Here is a 10,413-nt window from a genome sequence, read left to right on the forward strand (position 1 = left end):
CAATCAAAAACCTGATTTGGCTACTGTGTCAGGTCCTGCCGAAATGCTATTGTCTCCTTCCCTCGCAGCGGTGTCAAGGACAGGAGCACCGAGCTGGTACCATGTGGTGTGAATTATGGGCCAACGGGTTGAACCGGCCAGATATCCCGCATCAATGTCCGGCTGGAGAAATAGTCCGGAATATTCCGACCTTCCATTTCCACTCCATCGTTGACACGTGGCCCTTCCACGGGCAACACTGGGGCGGCACGGTAACACAGTGGCTCGCACTGTGGCTTCACAGCGCCAGGGTCCCAGGTTCGATTCCCGGCTTGGGTCATTGTCTGTGCGGAGTCTGCACGTTCCCCCCCCTGTGTCTGCGTGGGTTTCCTCCGGTTGCTCCGGTTTCCTCCCACAGTCCAAAGACGTGCAGGTTAGGTGGATCGGCCGTGATAAATTACCCCTTAGTGTCCAAAAAAGGTTAGGAGGGGCTATTGGGTTAGGGGGATAGGGTGGAAGTGAGGGCTTAAGTGGGTCTTTGCAGACTCGATGGGCCGAATGGCCTCCTTCTGCACTCTATGTTCTATGTCCGCACGCCGGCTTGGCCAGGATGAAACTTCACCCTCTTGTGCATGATGTGTCCAACAAATCCTCGCCCATAATCCCACTGATCCCCGGGAACGCCAAGTGGAGCTGGAATCATCCGCGATTGGATCTTGGAGGTGTTTCCCCTTCTCCATCTGTTTGTCTGCCTGTCACTTGGTTTCTCGGTCTCCTTTCTGTCTCTGTCCCTTCCTCGCGTCATCTATTGTTCTCCGTCTCTTCCTTTATCTCTCCCTCCCTCTCTTGCCCTGTCTGTTTCTCACTGCCTCATTCTCTTTCTCCTTCCGTTTCTCATTCTCGTCTGCTTGATATGCCTACCCTTCACTCTGTCTGCCTCGTTCTCCCTCTCCATCCCGCTCTCTCTGTCTCAGTTTCTCTCTGTCTCTATCTTCGTTTTTTTCTGTCTTCCTCTCTCCACCCCTATCCTCCCTCCGTCTCTATCCTTCTCTATCTTTGTTTCTCTCTGTTCCTCTATCTCTATCCCTCTGTCCATCTCTGTTTCTCTCTATTTCATCCTCGATCTTGGAATCATAGAATCCCTACGGTGCAGAAAGAGGCCATTTGGCCCATTGAGTCTGTACCGGCCCAATTGATCATGGCCAATCCACCTAACCTGAACATCTTTGGATCGTGGGAGGAAACCGGAGCACCCGGAGAAAGTGCAAACTTCGCAGTCATCCAAGGCCAGAATTGAACCCGGGTCTCTGGAGCTGTGAGGCAGCAGTGCTAACCACTGTGAACCGTGCCGGCCTATCTCTATCCCTCTCGCTATCTCTGTTTCTGTCTGTTTTTCACGCCGTCTCTATCTCTCTCTCTGTCTCTCTTCCTCTCTGTGTCTGTTCTTCTCTCTTTCTCTCTCTATCTTTCTCTCGGTCTCTGTTTCTCTCCATTTCTCCTTCTGTCTCTATCCCTCTCTCTGTTTCACTCCATTTCATCCTCTGTGCCTATCCCTCTCTCTGTTCTGTGCCTATCCCTCTCTCTGTTTCTCTCCATTTCATCCTCTGTGCCTATCCCTCTCTCTGTTTCTCACTCTATCATTACCCCTCTCTGTCTCTGTTTCTCCTTCTGTGTGGCTCTATCTCTCTCTCTCTTTGTTTCTGTTTCATTCGGTGTCTCTCTTTTCCATTTTCCATGCTCTCTCTGTTTGTCCCTGTTTTTCTCTCTTTCTTATTCAGTCTCTTCTTCGTTATTTCTCAGGGGAGATCAATAATTTGAATGTTTACATTTGCAAGTTCCACAAATTCACCCCCCTCTGCGGGAAGTAGTTCCTCCACATCTCAGTTCCAAATCTACCGTCTCTGAACCTGTATCCGTGACCTCTCGTTCTGGATTGCCCCACAAGGGGTCCACAAGGGATAAATTTGGTCTACCCTTTACTTTATCAATCCCTTTTCGTATTTCATGCACCTCAATCAGATCCCCTCTCATCCTTCTAAACTCCAGCGAGTAGCAACCCAAACTGTTCGATCCCTCCTCATACGTTAACCCTTTCATCCCCGGAGTAATCAATCTGGTGAACCTCCTCTGAACTGCCTCCAACGCCACCACATCCTTCCCCAAATAAGGAGACCAAAACTGGACACAATGTTCCAGATGTGGTCTCAGTAACACCCTAAACAATTGCAACAACACTTCTCTACTTCTATACTCCAGTCCTTTTGCAATCAACGCAAAAATTCCATGTGCCTTTTCATGCAAAAATTCCATGTGGGCAGCACGGTAGCATGGTGGTTAGCATAAATGCTTCACAGCTCCAGGGTCCCAGGTTCGATTCCCGGCTGGGTCACTGTCTGTGTGGAGTCTGCACGCTCTCCCCGTGTCTGCGTGGGTTTCCTCCGGGTGCTCCGGTTTCCTCCCACAGTCCAAAGATGTGCGGGTTAGGTGGATTGGCCGTGATAAATTGCCCGTAGTGTCCTAAAAAGTAAGGTTGGGGGGGGGGGGGGGTTGTTGGGTTACGGGTATAGGGTGGATACGTGGGTTTGAGTAAGGTGATCATTGCTCGGCACAACATCGAGGGCCGAAGGGCCTGTTCTGTGCTGTACTGTTCTATGTTCTATGTTCTGTTCCTGTAAAGTGCAGCTGATAATCAGGGATAATTAACATTAAATAAAAGACATGATCTTTATTGTCACACGTCGGCTTCCATTAACACTGCAATGAAGGTACTGTGAAATGCCCTGAGTTGCCACGGATAATTAGTGGGGGCTCTTTCACAACGCTAGCTACTATTTCAGCAAGTATACGGACTGGGAGGCATAAATAAGCTGCCTCTCTTTCTCACTCTGCTTTGCTCCCTCTCTCTGCATCTCAGCGTCAAGGGGGGAGGGGGAGGGGGGCAGAATGCGAACAAAGCTTACCCTGCAGCAGTTCAGGAAGGCATCTGAGCACCACCACCTTCCCGAGGATGGTGAGGGATGGGCCAACGACGGCCACATCCTGCTCAGGAATCGCAAAATCAAATCGCGCATCGAGGCACGAATTGTGACCTGAGGATGTATTGGCTCTTTCAAAGGTCAACCGGGGTTTTTCTTTACTAAATCCAATTAGGTTGAGCAAAGACACTGCGTGTTTCTCTGCCTCCCTCAGCTGCGTGCATTTTTCCCGAGCAGGATTTGAACTCCACCTCAAGCCACAACAGATGTGGGTATTGGTGCCAAGCAGTGTTGGCTGCGTTGGAGGCTGCGCTGTTTTCGAGTTCATGCTGGCCGTGTCGGTGATGACTCGGTTTGATTGATTCCGCCGGTGGCTAATGAATGGGCCCAAAAGGCTGCGCTCCGCCCGGTAACAAGCGGCGATTAGGTATTATCCCTTTGGACTGTTTTCAGAGTCACGAGGTTGCGTCACGGTCTCACTTTCGATTCTGCATGGAGGGAATCGAACTAACCCTCCAAATAGATCGATCTAGTCCTCTCCCGAAGGCCACTGTGGGGCGACTGGCTCTCTCTCTCCAGCAAGTCTGTGTGTCGTTCTCTCGAGTCTGAAAAGGCCTGAAGTTGAACCACGAGCTGAAGGGAAGGTTTGATGTGAAATAAAGTAGCTGTGCAGAGAGATGTAGGCCTGCTGGTCAACCCAGAGCCTAACGGGCCAGCCTGATCAGAAATGAAATGTCTCCTGAGAAAGCCTCTGGCAGTAAGTGCTGAATTTTCCAACCTGCTGGGGACCCTGAATGAATGACTGCAAAGGAAAGCCAGCTGTAGACCAGAGACTTTAAACAGCAAGCACGCTGTGTGGAATATATGCTAAAGAACCGCCATTGGTAGCAAAGACTTATCTTTTCACCTTCAGCCTTATTATTTTTTACCCCCTTCTCCCCCCTCTGTGTTTGTCTGTCTTGAATGTGTGGGGGGAGGGGGAAGAGGGTGGAACAGTTAACGTGGGTAATAGGTATTAGCTTGTTGTTCTGCAGTTGTATTTCCTGTACATTTCTCGCTCTAAATAAATAGTATTGTTTCAACTTCAAAAAAAAGGTATTGGTTTCGTTCCTGCGGATGCACTTCACCTATTGCCCCCCCTCCTTTTGAAGTTAGCGTGAGTTTTGCCCAGTGAAATCTTTCATTCCAAGCAATTGCGAACAATGAAGAAATAACGTCTATGTTCAATTCTGCTCATCGCACTCCAGCAAGGTTGCCAAATAATTAGGTGTGGGGGGGGGGTGGTTTACGGAGGAAACAGAACAGTGATAGGGGTGGGGGGGTAGAAGGGACAATGCTGAGAGAGACTGGAGGCATTGGGATAATTCAGCTTGCAGCGGACAAGGTTTAGAGGAGGTTTGACAGAGTTGTCTCAAAGCCACGCAGAGGCTCGGTTGAGTGCGTAGGGAGAAGCTGTTCCCAGAGTCAGGAGGCTTGGGAACCAGAGAGACACAGTGGCCAAAGAACCGGAGGAGGAGGGAGGGGGGGAGGAAATGAAGGGGATTTTGTGCAGACAGTAATTCAGGTCAGAAATAGGGGCAGCAGGGTAGCATGGTGGTTAGCATAAATGCTTCACAGCTCCAGGGTCCCAGGTTCGATTCCCGGCTGGGTCACTGTCTGTGCGGAGTCTGCACGTCCTCCCCGTGTGTGCGTGGGTTTCCTCCGGGTGCTCCGGTTTCCTCCCACAGTCCAAAGATGTGCGGGTTAGGTGGATTGGCCATGCTAAATTGCCCGTAGTGTCCTAATAAAAGTAAGGTTAAGGGGGGGGGTTGTTGGGTTACGGGTATAGGGTGGATACGTGGGTTTGAGTAGGGTGATCATGGCTCGGCACAACATTGAGGGCCGAAGGGCCTGTTCTGTGCTGTACTGTTCTATGTTCTATGTTCTAAATGCGTTGTTTGAAAGTACGCGAGAGTAGATTCAATCATTTTCAAAGGAGATTTGGAGAAATACTTGGAAGGAAATATGGAAATTATAAGTGGGCAGGCATGGTGGCACAGTGGTTAGCACTGCTGCCTCACAGTTCCAGGACCCAGGTTCAATTCCAGCTTGGGTCACTGTCTGTGTGGAGTCTGCACGTCCTCCCCGTGCGTGCGTGGGTTTCCTCCGGGTGCTCTGGTTTCCTCCCACAGACCAAAGACGTGCAGGTTAGGTGGATTGGCCATGCCAAATTGCCCCTTAGCCTCCAAAGATGTACAGGGTGGAGACAGGGTGGGGGAGTGGGTCTAAGTTGGGCGCTCTTGCGGAGGGTCGGTGCTGGGGCGAATGGGCTGTCGGAATTCCATGGGGCAGGAGTAAGGGATCAGGATCGACTGGACTGCTCTCGAGAAGAGCTGGCACAGACATGGTGGATTGAATGGTCTCGCCCTGCACTCCAGGGCGATGCGATCGCGCGAACGCTCACACGTGGGTTGAGAGAGGAGGAAACGTGTTGCTGTGTAAAATAAAAACAGAAGTGTGAGGAAACCTCAGCAGATCTGGGCGTCGCTGTGGTGAGAGAGAGAAAAAAAACTGAGGTCACTCTCTGAGACCAACCTGACACTTCATCGGCACGGTGTCATTATTTGGATAATCCGAGGTAAGGCAAGGGAGCACCACATGGTGGAAAGGGCAGAATCAGGAGAACCCTGCAGGAAGAATTGTAAGAAATCCAACCCTTTGATGCGTGGGGTAATGTGAGTTAATTAGCCCGCTGCATCAAAGAATGGACTCTGTCTTCTCCGAGTCTATTACCACGTGACTCTATACATCATACCACGTGGGTGGTGCTGTGCTCCAGGCCCACGTTAACCCTCTCCCTGCCGAGAACATTCATACAACAACACGCAGGGACAAACAGCAGCCCCCACCCCACCCCACCCCTACCTGCCGTGGGATAAATATCAGCACCAGCTGCAGGGTGAGGTTGCCGAGTGGCCATTAATTAATCGGTCACCTGAGGGCCTTCAGTAGGCCTGTTGTGGGAAGACAAATGGTTCGGGATTAGCGCCAACAATCTGTGAGGGGGGTTAGCACATTTTTCTCAGGGGTTTGAATCTTCAGCGGGAGTACAGTATCCCGAAACAATTTTCATAAATATGTCAGCTAAAAGCTGGCGTGGCCCATTGTGCAGCAGCCAGAATAAGGGTCAATGCTCCAGTTCACCCAGATTTCAGTGACCCGAATAGTTGTTCCTCAGGCACAATCTCCGGCAGTCAGCATGGAGGGGCTGGTTTAGCTCACTGGGCTAAATCGCTGGCTTTTAAAGCAGGCCAGCAGCACGGTTCGATTCCCGTACCAGCCTCCCTGGACAGGCGCCGGAATGTGGCGACTAGGGGCTTTTCACAGTAACTTCATTGAAGCCTACTCGTGACAATAAGCCATTTTCATTCATATAGGTGAACAAATACGTTTTTCTATCGCGACCTAAGGACCAGACACATCTATCGGGCCTGGCAGTAAGGAGGGAGGTTTCCATAGCAAAATGAAGGGCCGATGATGGTAGATAACACTCTGCCAGGATGCATATACATATCTTGTCCAATGTAAAATTTAAAACAGTCATGATCCGATGTGAACAATGTTGTTGCCTGCGTAACCACACTGTATCAATGTTACCTGATTCCTAACATTGGCAGAGTTCAGCTCCAGAGGTCCATCTCTGACGCTGGGCTCTCCCAATGCAATTGAAGCCCCCCCCCCCCCCCGCCTCGGGTCATCCACCGTGCCCCCATCCAAGCTGCAAAGCCTTCTTAATTCTTTTGCCGTTGTTGGGATTCAAGTATCATTAGACAGCCAGCATTGACTACCCATCCCTAATTGCCCCTTCCTCCGCACACTGCTGGAGCCGTGGTCAGCCACTTTTACCGAGTTACTGAATGATTACTGTGTACGAGGAGCACATCCGCCTCTGCTCAGCAACTGGGCAGCACGGTAGCACAAGCGGCTAGCGCTGTGGCTTCACAGCTCCAGGGTCCCAGGTTCGATTCCCGGCTTGGGTCACTGTCTGTGCGGAGTCTGCACGTCCTCCCCGTGTGTGCGTGGGTTTCCTCCGGGTGCTCCGGTTTCCTCCCACAGTCCAAAGATAGTGCAGGTTAGGTGGATTGGCCATGATAAATTGCCCTTAGTGATCAAAAAAGGTTAGGAGGGGTTATTGGGTTACGGGGATCGGGTGGAAGAGAGGGCTTAAGTGGGTCGGTGCAGACTCGATGGGCCGAATGGCCTCCTTTTGCACTGTATGTTCTATGAAACACATCCCCCTCCCTCCCCCGCCTTTTACCGACAGGCCTGTAAACGTGTACTGCTGTAGATAAGAGGTGGAGTAGTGGTTATATCACAAGCCTTCTAACTCAGTGACTCAGGAAAACACCCAGGAGCTGGGAGTTCAATCCCCCACTCTGGCACCCGGTGGGATTTGAAACCGTTTCAATGAGAAAACTGAAACGGTCACAACTGTAGGTTGCATCAGTTCTCGAACGTTCCGCTAAGCGTGCCCGCTATGCGGCCTTACGGAGCCCGTGCACCGCGCTTACACAGGTTACGGTGCACCGCACCCAGCCCCACCCAACCCCTTTTTCAGTTTCTTAAAATACCTTCCGCTGCTGGGTTCGTTTGCACTTCAGCCCCGTGCTCCTGGTCGACATGCAGCCCCTGCGGAGAGGGGAGGAGGGGGGGGGGGGGGGGGGGGTGAGGACGGACCTCCTGACGAACCTGCTCCTGGGCCTTGTCTGCCCTCTACTACGGCTGCCCCTTTGTCCCATATTTTATTGGACTTTGTTTATTTGGTTATTTAAGGGGGCTGGTTTAGCTCACCAGGCTAAATCGCTGGCTTTTTAAGCAGACCAAGCAGGCCAGCAGCACGGTTCGATTCCCGGACAGGCGCCGGAATGTGGCGACTAGGGGCTTTCACAGTAACTTCATTGAAGCCTACTCGTGACAATAAGCGATTTTTAATTTACCTAAACTGGGAATATTCATTCGGGAGGTAAACCTGCCGCCCTTAGATGTGACTCCAGACTCTGCAGCAATGGGGTCTGTTGTGGGCCAGGGTTTAGAGAACCCCAAAGTGTATCAGGGAGTTCACCTGACCCACAACCTTTACTAGATTGTGGTATGGGGAGCACACGGCCCACTCTACAGGAGCGGTACAGCAGAAATGGAAAAGTATTTTTTAAAGCAAAACAATGTTTATTCTATGAACTCAAGTGAACCTTTATAAAACATACAGTGAACATCTCAGCAACCATTAATTCAAATACACTCCCCAAAGAATACAACACTCAGTAATCCTTAATAACTTCCCAAACAACATCCAGAAGACAGAAGACACACCTTTTACCAGAAGCACATCAGGTTTAAATTCGCTACTGAGATCATTTATAATTCTGAATTCACAAAATGATCAAGAGATAGTCTTTTGATGGCAGCGAGATCAGCAGTACACCTGCTCTGTCTGGCTTCAGCTCCAACACTCAAAACGAAACTAAAACACACCCTGCAGCAAACAGCCTAAAACGAAGGTAAAAAGCTGACAGACAGCCCAGCTCCACCCACTCTCTGACATCACTGCAGTAATATGAGCAGCCAAACATTTCTTAAAGCGACATTCTCCTGACAGGTCCCTGAACTGCACCCCCCCCCCGACATGGGGCAAGCAGGACACTCGGTTCAATGGCAATTAGGGACGGGCAACAAATTCTGGGCCCAGCCAGCGACGCCCACATCCTCCAGAATATTAGAATAAAATGAACAGAAAATCCTGTTTTCTAATCCACGGCTGAATCTACCTTCCCCGTACTGTTGTCCACTGCATTCCAGTGATATCAAACATCGGGAGGCTGGGATGTCGACTTCAGTGTGAACTATCTGTCTTTAAGTACAGATACTATGATATAATTTGCCGCATTTTACTGCCAACAGTTACAGAAGGGTTAAAAGTCAGACAGGTTTGACAATCACACAAGCTGCCCAATTCTCAAAGTCGGAAAAGTAGTCAGGAGAATCCAGTTGCTTCAGCTCAGACAGATACAAGGGCCCGAGCTATAATAGTTATAGGGAGGCAGGAGTCACGTACAAAATTTCAATTGATCATGGTAGAGTTGCAGCTCATGTGCGACCGACAGAACACTGGGCAATGGAAGGGCAGTGCGGTACGCCACAGCTCAGGCCTATCTTTATCTTACTCATGCCCCATGTCTGGCAGTTATTAGACAGATAGGGACAGGTAGAGGGCAGCAGGGTAGCATCGTGGATAGCACGATTGCTTCACAGCTCCAGGGTCCCAGGTTCGATTCCCGGCTTGGGTCACTGTCTGTGCGGAGTCTGCACGTCCTCCCCGTGTCTGCGTGGGTTTCCTCCGGGTGCTCCGGTTTCCTCCCACAATCCAAAGATGTGCAGTTAGGCGGATTGGCCGTGATAAATTGCCCTTAGTGTCCAAAATTGCCCTTAGGGCAGCACGGTAGCATGGTGGTTAGCACAGTTGCTTCACAGCTCCAGGGTCCCAGGTTCGATTTCCGGCTGGGTCACTGTCTGTGCGGAGTCTGCACGTCCTCCCCCTGTGTGCGTGGGTTTCCTCCGGGTGCTCCGGTTTCCTCCCACAGTCCAAAGATGTGCGGGTTAGGTGGATTGGCCATGCTAAATTGCCCCTAGTGTCCTAATAAAAGTAAGGTTAAGGGGGAGGTTGTTGGGTTACTGGTATAGGGTGGATACGTGGGTTTGAGTAGGGTGATCATGGCTCGGCACAACATTGAGGGCCGAAGGGCCTGTTCTATGCTGTACTGTTCTATGTTCTATGTTCTAGTGTTGGGTGGGGTTACTGGATTATGGGGATAGGGTGGAGGTGTTGACCTTGGGTAGGCTGCTCTTTCCAGGAGCCGGTGCAGTCTCGATGGGCCGCATGGCCTCCTTCTGCGCTGTAAATTCTATGATAATCTATGAAATACACATTTGGTCACATTATAATTAAGTACATGTGCGCAAATTGTGATGGTTAATCATACTCCTATGTTATGCATTGTGTCAGCATAATTACTAGTTGTGAATGGATGCAGATAATTCCTGCACCAATGTTCTTGTTTGTGTGGTAGATGTTAATTGCTTGGAAGATGAGCAAAGGTATAATTGCGCTGTATTGTCTATGTTCAGGGAGCTGGAAGCCACCAGGTTGATGCCTTGTTCCCCTGCTATAGCTTGGGTAACGTTTTGGAATTGGAACACTAAGTGGCGTCTGGGTGGGTCGGGGAGTGAGGAACACTACAGTTGAATAGCTGTGAAACTTCCCACGACCGCTCCCTTCAATCTCCTCTGGTGAATTGTGATGGGAACACAGAAATGCCGAGCCTTTCCCCGTGTCTTTCATGCTGTTCAGTGGAAACCTGGAGAACGGGTTGCCCCTTCCCCTTGTTCCCGCTGCGGAGATCAAGCATGGCAATCGCGACGACGG

The sequence above is a fragment of the Scyliorhinus canicula genome, chromosome 6 (genome assembly GCF_902713615.1).
Source record: "Scyliorhinus canicula chromosome 6, sScyCan1.1, whole genome shotgun sequence".
Classification (NCBI taxonomy): Eukaryota; Metazoa; Chordata; class Chondrichthyes; order Carcharhiniformes; family Scyliorhinidae; genus Scyliorhinus; species Scyliorhinus canicula.